This window comes from Helianthus annuus, chromosome 11 (genome assembly GCF_002127325.2).
Source record: "Helianthus annuus cultivar XRQ/B chromosome 11, HanXRQr2.0-SUNRISE, whole genome shotgun sequence".
Classification (NCBI taxonomy): domain Eukaryota; kingdom Viridiplantae; phylum Streptophyta; class Magnoliopsida; order Asterales; family Asteraceae; genus Helianthus; species Helianthus annuus.
Genome location: NC_035443.2, coordinates 141653644 through 141664071, shown reverse-complemented (window position 1 = coordinate 141664071; position 10428 = coordinate 141653644). Strand labels below are relative to the sequence as shown.

General features: G+C 37.8%; 1 long non-coding RNA gene across 1 annotated transcript; it reads left to right on the top strand.

Moving 5' to 3' along the window:
• Positions 1-3954: 3954 nt before the first annotated feature.
• Positions 3955-5334, top strand: LOC110890640. Its single transcript, XR_002564666.2, has 2 exons — positions 3955-4500; positions 4572-5334. It is a non-coding gene; the product is annotated as an uncharacterized LOC110890640 (long non-coding RNA).
• Positions 5335-10428: the final 5094 nt, after the last annotated feature.

The window sequence follows — 10428 nt, the reverse complement described above, 5'->3', positions numbered from 1 at the left end:
TTTTATCATGTTTTTGACTTTTTCAAATTTTCTAATGTTTTCGGATTTTCTGAAATTTCTTACTCCCCCTAAAATACAAAATCATTAAAAGAAAATTTGACAAACCGATGTGAATTGCTTCAAATCTCCATCCACTTGGCGTAAACAATCAGAACTCCCCCTAACAACAAACTATTTTCCCATTATGATTTCAAAACACTTAAGTTTGTTTTAATCAAAATAGTTTTTCCGGAAAATAAGTTTTGTTGATTTCATAAACCACTTAAAGAATAGGGGTTAATTCATCACATTGTTTTCTTAACCATTTTTATGAAGGTTAAATCAAGTTTAACTTAATGACCTTGATTAACCACTTATAAGTGAAAACCTCTTTTTCAACCACTTATAGGTTCACTTACCAACCATACCATTTGTAAATCAAAATATGACAATTTCCAGTTTTACCACTTGTAGGTCAAAATTTCACAGATGTGAATTTCTCAAGAAAGATGTCGATTCCTGCTCCACGATTACCAACTTGGGAGCTCCGGCAAGTCAGGATTTTAAGCAAAGAATACAGACACCCAAGCCTGACCAGCTTTGGGTGTGACCTTTTCAATTTCACTCGGGGTTTGAACATTTCTTTTTCCTTCATAAAATTCTTTTACCCCTTTGGCCTTACCCTCGACCATTTTTTCAAAAATATTTTTCACTTTGCCGTTAAACGCCTTTTCGACATCAAATTCTTTCTTTTCAGAATAGAATTGATTCGAAATTTCCACTTTTCCAATCTTTGATTTTAAATTTTCAGCCCGCAATGGTGGTAAATTGACATCATCCATTGGCGGTACTGAATTTTCACTCTTTACCTCAACTTGTGGCTCCTCTGACTTTGACGAGTCAGCTTCATCGCCAGGTTTCAAATCTGTTTTCTTAACAACCCATGTTTGATTGTTAAGATTTACTCTTCTTTTGTAAAACCTTTTCGAACACTCACCAACTTCATATGTTGAATTTTTAAACACTTTGAATTTTTCAGTTGGTGGTTCAGTTTTATGAACAACTTTTTCTTTGAGTTTAGAAACAACTTCCTGTTTTGTGTTGGTTGCCTTTGGACAGTTCTAGGCGATGTGACCAACTTCTTGACATCGATAACAGGTTCTTGTCTCCTTTTTGTAATTAGCTCCTTTCCTTTCAATTTTTTGTTTTTCTGTGAAGAACTTGCTGTTTGACTGCTTCCAGAATGAGCTCTTTGCTTCTTCCTCAGAACTTAACCCTGAAACAAATGTTGTTTCTTTTAGAAATTTTCTCATTTTTATGATTTTCGGGTGAAGTAAAGCCTAAGCCTTTCTTTTTGAAATTACTGTTATGGTTTGGTTTCTTTTGAAAACCAGAACCAGAACTGTAACCCTTTTTCTTGTTCAATCTTTGTTGAACTCTTGAAGTGTATTTTTTAGGTTTTTCAGTAAGATTTACATCTTTTATTTCAGAAAGATTGATTTCTTTTTGTTTAAACACCTTTTTGATCTTTTCAATTTGAACACTTCTTATTGGAAATTCCTCATCAGAATATAATTTGTCTGAATCATTCAAAGTGTATGCCACTTTGATTGTTTCATCATTCAAATTACTTTTTGATAACAGGAATTCTTTATTGTAAACCCTTTTGACCGACGATTTTGGACTGTCAACTGATGATGAACTCGAACTCTCGGATTCGGACTTTGACTCTGACTCCTCATCTATATCCAACACCTGATCGACCACTTTCTTTATTAACACAGACTCATGATCAGTGTCAAATGATGTGAATGTGACATCAATGTCGTCTGGTAAATCATCAGTTGTTTCGGACTTTAACTTTATATTGACAGCCTTTTTGTTTTCTGGGAGAATAACCTTCCCAGATCGGAGGCGGACACTTGTTATAACTGACACTTTGTTTCTTACCAGTATCCTTCTCTTCCGACTTCTTGTCCTGAAAGGCTTCAAAACCTGCAACAGTAGGATAAATTCTATCAATCAAATAATCAGAACTTGAATAACTTTGCAGCAGACGTTTGATTCTTTCATTCTCAATTTTTTCAGTTTCCAACTCCTGCTTCAACTTTGCACACTCCTCAATATAGTGATTGATGGCCTTCTGCTTAGACATCATCACTGCATTCATCATAGTTAAAGCATCTTCTCTTTCTGAGTTTGTCTTTTGCAAACTATTCACCGTTATGTTCAACACATCATACGATTCTTTTACATACTTAACGTCGAACAATAATTTTTCTTTCATCTTGTCAAGCTCACTATACTTCTCATCTTTTTCTTCACAATGTTTGCATGGTTCCAAACATTTTAGACAAGGTTTCGTGATCTCAATAATTTTTTCAACTTCGATAATCTTTTCAACTTCAACTACCTTCTCAACTTCAACCACCTTCTCAGCAACTTTAACTTTTTCACTCTGTTCTTTCTGAGCAACATTCTCACATTTTTTCTTTTTCTGATCTTTTGCCGCTCGTTTCTCCTTTAGCTTCTCCAGTCTATCTGCAAAATAAAATTTAAAACTTTCAGGAGATAATTGAGTTTTTCCAATGTTTATTTGTATTTCTTCATCATCACTGCTATCAGTTGATGATTGATCAAAGACTGTTGTCATTTCTGAGATTTCTTCTGAAGAGACAGACTCTTCATCTTGACATTTCTCATTATTGGCAAACACATCCATCCACTCTTTCATCAAATCTGGTTCTTGAACTATTTGTGCAACGAATGCTCCGAACTTTGAATCAACCGGAATGTATTTGTCCCAGCTAAAACCTTCTGCCATTTTTTCATCATCTTGATTAACCAGATAAGCTTTCTTCTTTCCATCTTCAATAGCATTGGATGATGACGGTTGTTGAGCAACTTGTTGATATATAGCTTTTCGATAATAATCACTATTCCCGAACGGATTCTGAGCTCCACCTGCTTCTCGATTGGTACATTTCCTCTTGAAATGTCCTTTTTCCCTGCATCGAAAACAAGTAACTTTAGATTTATCAAAACCTAAAGTAGAAACATTAGCATCACGGAAGTCATCTCTTCCTGTAATCAGCTTAAATTTCTCAGCTCTTCTCAACACACTCGCTAAACACCACTTAATATCCATAAGCTCCATTTCCTCAGCATCAATTTGATCGTAATCCTCTTTTGTTAGCATAGGATTTCCGATTCTTCCTGCAACCAAACCATCATATGATTCTAACACTGTAGCTAGTAATGGCATATGACCTTTAGCGACTTCTTCAGATAAATTTTGACCGTTCTGAAGATGCAACGCGATGTTGCATTGTATCACATAATCATTACCGTTGTTTGAGCTTTGAGACTGATAATGTGACAACCGGTAATTAACGGCTTCTAATTACGCGATTAACAAAAGTTTAAGGTGATAATAAGTAGTGTTTAAGGTGTGAATTAACTTATTTAGGCTATTGGAATGCCTAGGAACGCCTATCTAACTTTACAGCGCGTGTATGACAATTTGCGGAGAAATCGTTGAATATTAAACGATAACAAATCAAAACCGTAAGAAATACCGACAATGACACGAAAGCATCAGACACGCGTATTTCCTTTAAAACCTAAATTTTGCGTTATATTTAGCTCCATAATGAAATTTTAGTAATCGCAGTCGAAACCGGATTGAAAAACGGTTTACAAACCGCCAACGACGCGACTATACGCAATATTTACTGTAACCGACGAACGAACACGACAACCGACTACCGGTGTACATTTTACGGGATTTCGATTTTTTTAAAAAAATATACGTTATTATATTTTTTCGTATCACGTGTGTGTTAACGGGCTTTAGAAATACTACAGGCCATTTGAGTCGCGATATTGGGCTTGTGGGCCTCGGGCCCAAGCCCAAAGCCCACTAACTAAACCTACCTATAAAAGGGTAGTGAAACCCTAAGTTCCACATTTGATCAGCCGACACCAACATTATTCCCTCTTAAAACTCTCATCTCCTTGTCTTCTAATCTAAGAACACACCCATCAAAAACCATATCTACAACTCAAACTACACATTAACACAAGCTGAACACCCTCTCGGTCACCACTCTCCCTCTCGAAATCTCTGTAAACACAAACAAGATTCACATCCACTCCCTCCCTCTGATTTCATTCCGGCGATCGGAATAACTAGATGCCGAACAATCGGCGCTCCGGCGTCGAGTTCTCCCCCCCCCACGGCAACCGACAACTCTCCACCCTCTCTCTTCTCGGGTTCGATCAGCGACGAGACACGCGAGACAAAGAGATATCGGAGCTGCAGGGAGAGAGAACAGAGCTAGAGAAAGGGCGTCAACGGCGTAGGGATGGTGTCGGGTGGCGGTTCGATCAAAGAGGAAGGAGGTGCCGGCCACCATACGCGGCGGCGGCCGACGGTGACAGACGATGATGGTGGTGGTTGGTTAGGTTCGAGTTCAAGTGGCTTGGTTCAACTACAGGTCAGATCTGCAAGCGGTTCAGGTACTACCATTGTTCGGGTTCGCTTCGATTCAGTTCAAGTTTAGTTCATTTCGGTTCTCGGTTCGTTACAGGTTCGAGTCTCAGTCTCGGTTCGGTCAACCCGGGGTCAGACCCGGTCAACTCAGTGAGTTAACTCAATCAATGGGTCAACGGAGTCAACTCAGTGTTCGGGCTAACTCAGCTTGGTTCGCTCCGGTTCAACTCGACTCAGCCGGTCAAACGTGGTCAAACAGTCAAACTGGTCAACTCGGGTCAACAACAGGTCAAGCATGGTCAACAGTCAACAGTCCAGTTTCGGGTCAACCACAGTTCGGTTCATGGTTCGGTTCTGATTTGAAGAGATTCGGGACAAATCTGGTATGGATTTCAGGTTCGGGACTGTTACGGTTCACTCGGTTGAGACTCGGTTCGGGCAAAGACAGTCACAGTAGGTCAACAAGCAGGTTCGGGTCTCGGCTCGTATCTCGGTTAAGTTTCGAGCTTCGGTCAAACAGTCAAGACAGGTTAAACTAGTCAACAGAATGGTTCAACTTCGCGACTCAGTTCGGTGTTCGGGTTAAGTTTTGGTTCAACTCGGTTTGACTCGGTCAAACTGAGTCAACTCAGCGAGTCAACTCAGTTGACTCGGTCAACACAGTCAACAGACGGTCAACGGTAGTCACGCAGTCATTACGCGACCCGGTAAAGTCTAACGACGCGAAATTAGTATAGACCGTATAGTTTTAGATTTTTTTTTTAGTCTACGCGAACCGAGCTTGAACCGCCGTACTCTAGTTTATTTATTTTAGCGTTCGTTATATTTTGCAAAAGATATATATAATTGTGGTTGGTTTATTGTTGAGTTTTGATAAAATATGACGACTTTTTATAGTCGGGTTATTCCAAAAACAGAGGAAACTCTGTCCGTTTTCCGTAAAAATTTGACATACGAAACGTATTTTATTCTAAAAATGGAACCTATCGATGTTTAAGTTTTCTTATAAAATGAATATAAGCTTAAGTTTTACTTGACGACGTTATGAGTTAACAAACCCGATACTTCCGAACGCTTCTATAAAAATAAATATAAATGTTTATTTTTATTTCAAAAGTCGTTACTTCGTGTTAGATTATAAAATAAATTTAATCGCTTGTATTTATTTTAAAAGTCGACTTTAGACTTCCTTACGAACTAAATATAGTTTATATTTCAAACTCACGACTTAAAATATATGTATACATATATACACACTTTTATTTCCATCTTACGGCAACAACGACACGAACCGCTATCCACCTACGTATGTCTAGTCACGACGACTAACACGACATCGCAAGTATATATTTATATTTAAATATATAAATATATATATATATATATATATATCTTTTAACACTCGAAAACTAAGTCGATTTCGTGACTTAGTTTTATCCCGATTATGAACGGGATTAAATAACCTTAGATTGATTATTTCAGAATCAAAATGATAACACCTTCGTAGAGTCGTTTACTTACGACTCGGTAGAGCTCGGACACATAGTTTAACTATGTCGTTATACTAGAAACTGATAAGTTATTCCCTGTTAGGAATACCATAGTTGCACGCTGGCTAATGCACATTCTTGGAACGACACTACGGAATCACGTTAGGCTAGCTTTGCACAGGAATGTCAAGGTGAGTTCATAACCCCCACTTTTCACTGTTTTACATTTTTTTATAAAATGTTTTCGGGGGTGGAAAGACATGCAAGTTTTGCAAAATCACACAAGGTTTCGATAAATCAATATCACATATTTATAAACCATTTTGCGACAGAATTTCAACGAACTCAAATGGTTTACGAAAAGATTATACTAAACATACCGGTTTTATGAAAACATAAGTGTTTTTCGAAACATGCATGAGTTTTAATAACACAAATGACGTGGGCAAAGGCCCAAGGACATGGGCAGAGGCCCAAGGACATGAATAACTCACACATTATACGTTAACTAGGGTATGGTTAAGCTAGGGAATGAACTGTTAGATCAGGTGAGCGAATAGTAATCTCTCTTAAGTGCCATTAATCTTGTATAAGACCGAGGGCAAAAGTGGTAGATCTATCGGGTGTAGCGAGCCCCACTCTTGGGTCCTTGTGTGGCCCATGTAGTGCTTTTGTTGTTCTAACCGGGTGGACCGGGGGAAATCCGCTAGGGTTGAGTGCTTCCTATGTCGCCACACATATTAATGTCCTTGCAAAACATTAATGATCTGTTCATAGACGCTTACATACCAGTTTTAATACTCAGATTTTCAAATGTTTTTGAGATTCATTTGAAGTAAACTCACAAATACATGGATTTACAAACTTTGGTAACGTTTTTCAAACTATACCTAAGTAAGAGGACACGCTGATCCTGCTTACAAAGGTTCGTTTGGGCTCGACCCATTCTCTCTCGTGCAATGCACGAAGACTCTCGTGGGCTAGACTCACAGTTTTCATATATCATGCCAAGAAAATGATTTTACTATATTTTCTCAGCAACTTTAAAACCGGTTATCAAAAAGATTTATTTTAAATCTTTTCAAAACAAACTATGAATTCGCTCAACTTTATGTTGACTTTTTCGCATGTTCTTTCTCAGGTTACTTTTCAAAGATATGGCACGGTTGGAATGGGAGAACCCATGGGAATTTGAGTACTTAGCGGCGTTCATTGTTTAGAAGTCTTAGCTTTTTGCTTCCGCTGTGCAATGAAGATACCGGTCCAGTCACGCCAAGCTCTGATATTTCGGGATGTGGCAGATTGGTATCAGAGCTATAGGTTTCAGCGAATTAGGTTTCTGTAGAGATACCTAGGCTTTAACCTCATTATCCTCTGGGGACTTAGAATTTTTAAGACTTTGAATACATACAGAACGCCTAAGACTCGAATATGGGTTCCAACCGTTGCCGAATACTATGAGTCAACTGTTTTGATTTTAAACATGCACAAGAGTTGCGTTTGATACACGATACACAAAACGATTACACACCAATAAGAAAAACCTGGAGGGTTTTGATAACACGCATATAAGACCTTTGAAAAACTCTTGATGAGAAACTTATGTCGAAATTCATTAAAGGTCCCCACGTAGGAGCCGCGAGTATTAACTCGGGCACACACTATTATCTATGATGTCTATGCTATTTTAACTACCTGAGCAGGTAATCTACATGGAACGAAACACTAGTGCGCGAGTACACATGAAACTTTAACTGTACATTAGCGGACGTTGAAGTATATCACACACGACTTTCGAGGCAAGGCCTTGGGGAAAACACAAACGGTCACGACAATAATGATGCTAATTCCGTCAGCGGGAGAACAACAACAACCGAAATGCAGTACTTTGCCACGTGATCCTGCAAATGACACGAGTCACGCTGAGGTATATTGAAGCAAGATTTCACAACAGTCGATACTTAGTCTAAAGAGACTCACAATTGTTGGCGCTGCAAAAGAAGTCACACGTCTTCGCACCCCCCTATTTCATTAAGGCGATTACACTATGTTCGACATTCCATGGAAATGTCACCTAACAACCAATCATCACGTGAACTTCCAGGTAAAGTCCTTAAATTTCTTTTGTTGAAATTTCGACTTCTTACATATAGTGAGTAGATTTTTGCATTTCTACTCCCCCCTAATGATCGTTGCACCACAAAAATTTTCTTTCATGATAGCGAACACTCGTTGCTTATTTCTTGACAAATTCGTACGCTATACATGCATTGTTTGCTACGCATGTGGTTTCACTTCGAATGGTTGTTTTGTCAACATCTCATATATTATTTCGCTATACTAAATCTTTGCATTGTGTTCTAGATGACCCGTATTATTGCAAAGTGTTGACTCCTTGGTATCGAGTCAACGAAATTCTTTGAAAACTCATTTTCTTTTCAAGTTACATACATGGTTTGTCTGCTGTAACCATGTCTAAACTTTCTCATTGATACATGAATTCATTATTGGATTATGTTTCAACCAAGTTCAATTGATTGAACTTGCTCGTAATATATATTCGATTTAAGATTCCATATGATGGATTGAGGCCATCATATTCGAAATAATCCCAACAAGCACTTCATTTGCTTTGAACCATAACATGCTTGTCTGGTCTTCGTCTTCATTAAATCGTTTCTTTGATCACGATCACCTTGTGGTGGCGTTTTTCACAAGTTTGAAGCTTGCGCTACTCTCGTTGCTCACCTGATGTACGAATTTAATTATTTATTTATTTGTTTATTGATATTAAATCTGTTTTGTTGATTTATCATGTTAAATCAGTCTTAATACAATTGTGTGTTAAGACAATGGTACACAAGTTCATGTCATATTTCGGTGTGCCTCTTAACGGTTCTTTCACCATCGAGCGAACATTTCGTGATATTCATTGTTTTTCATCTTCGCTCGAAAACATTATTTATTTGTTTCATTATCAATTGAAAATCCTATGTGATTTGTTTGGAGCAAATATTCGTAATTACTTCGTTAAACCTTTCATTCGATTTCAAACACAGTGGTACTTGTTTGATCACCGCTATTAATGAATTGTTTCATTCACTACGACACCTTGTGGTGTCAATATAAACTCGTAGCTTGGGCTAATCGTGATCGAGCGCTTCATGCAAAACACGGTGATACTTTCTTGATCATCGTTATTACTGAGTTATTTCACTCATTACGACACCTTGTGGTGTCGGTATAAACTTGTAGTTTGGGTTAATCACGATCAGTCGTTCATGCGAAACTATATATGCTTTTCGTTTGACTCATCATTTAAATGGTCTTAATGCAATTATGTATTAAGATGATGATACACCAGGTTCGCTTGTATTTCATTTCGGTGTATCTTTGCAACACGTTGATTTTATTCAGTTAATGGTTCGATAGTTGATAAATCATTTTCATGATTCTTTTTATTCGAGCTTGTTAAATTCGAATTTCAATTATATAACAACCAACGCAAGTTTCCGTTGGTAGTGAATTCTATTGTTTCAAAAATTGATTTGTATACTGTGAACGTTCATTTGGAATTCTATTGGTTGAATTTCCTCTTTTGTTGAACCTAGTAAACCTAGTCACATTGGTGATAGTATCACAACATCTCGTTCACTTGACATCGATTTCTAGAACAAACTCAGATAAACCGTTGGGTTCCTACTGATGCAAAATTTTCTTGCAATCACGTAATCCGAACAAGTTTTGGTTCGATTACACGGTCATTCACTTTGGAGTTACTCGGACTTACCTAGGAATGACAAAACTCTGAGGAGATAACATAGACTAAATTTCGAGGACGAAATTTCTGCAACAGGGGGAGAATGTGACAACCGGTAATTAATGGCTTCTAATTACGCGATTAACAAAAGTTTAAGGTGATAATAAGTAGTGTTTAAGGTGTGAATTAACTTATTTAGGCTATTAGAATGCCTAGGAACGCCTATCTAACTTTACAGCGCGTGTATGACGATTTGCGGAGAAATCGTTGAATATTAAACGATAACAAATCAAAACCGTAAGAAATACCGACAATGACACGAAAGCATCAGACACGCGTATTTCCTTTAAAACCTAAATTTTGCGTTATATTTAGCTCCATAATGAAATTTTAGTAATCGCAGTCGAAACCGGATTGAAAAACGGTTTACAAACCGCCAACGACGCGACTATACGCAATATTTACTGTAACCGACGAACGAACACGACAACCGACTACCGGCGTACATTTTACGGGATTTCGATTTTTTTAAAAAATATACGTTATTATATTTTTTCGTATCACGTGTGTGTTAACGGGCTTTAGAAATACTACAGGCCATTTGAGTCGCGATATTGGGCTTGTGGGCCTCGGGCCCAAGCCCAAAGCCCACTAACTAAACCTACCTATAAAAGGGTAGTGAAACCCTAAGTTCCACATTTGAT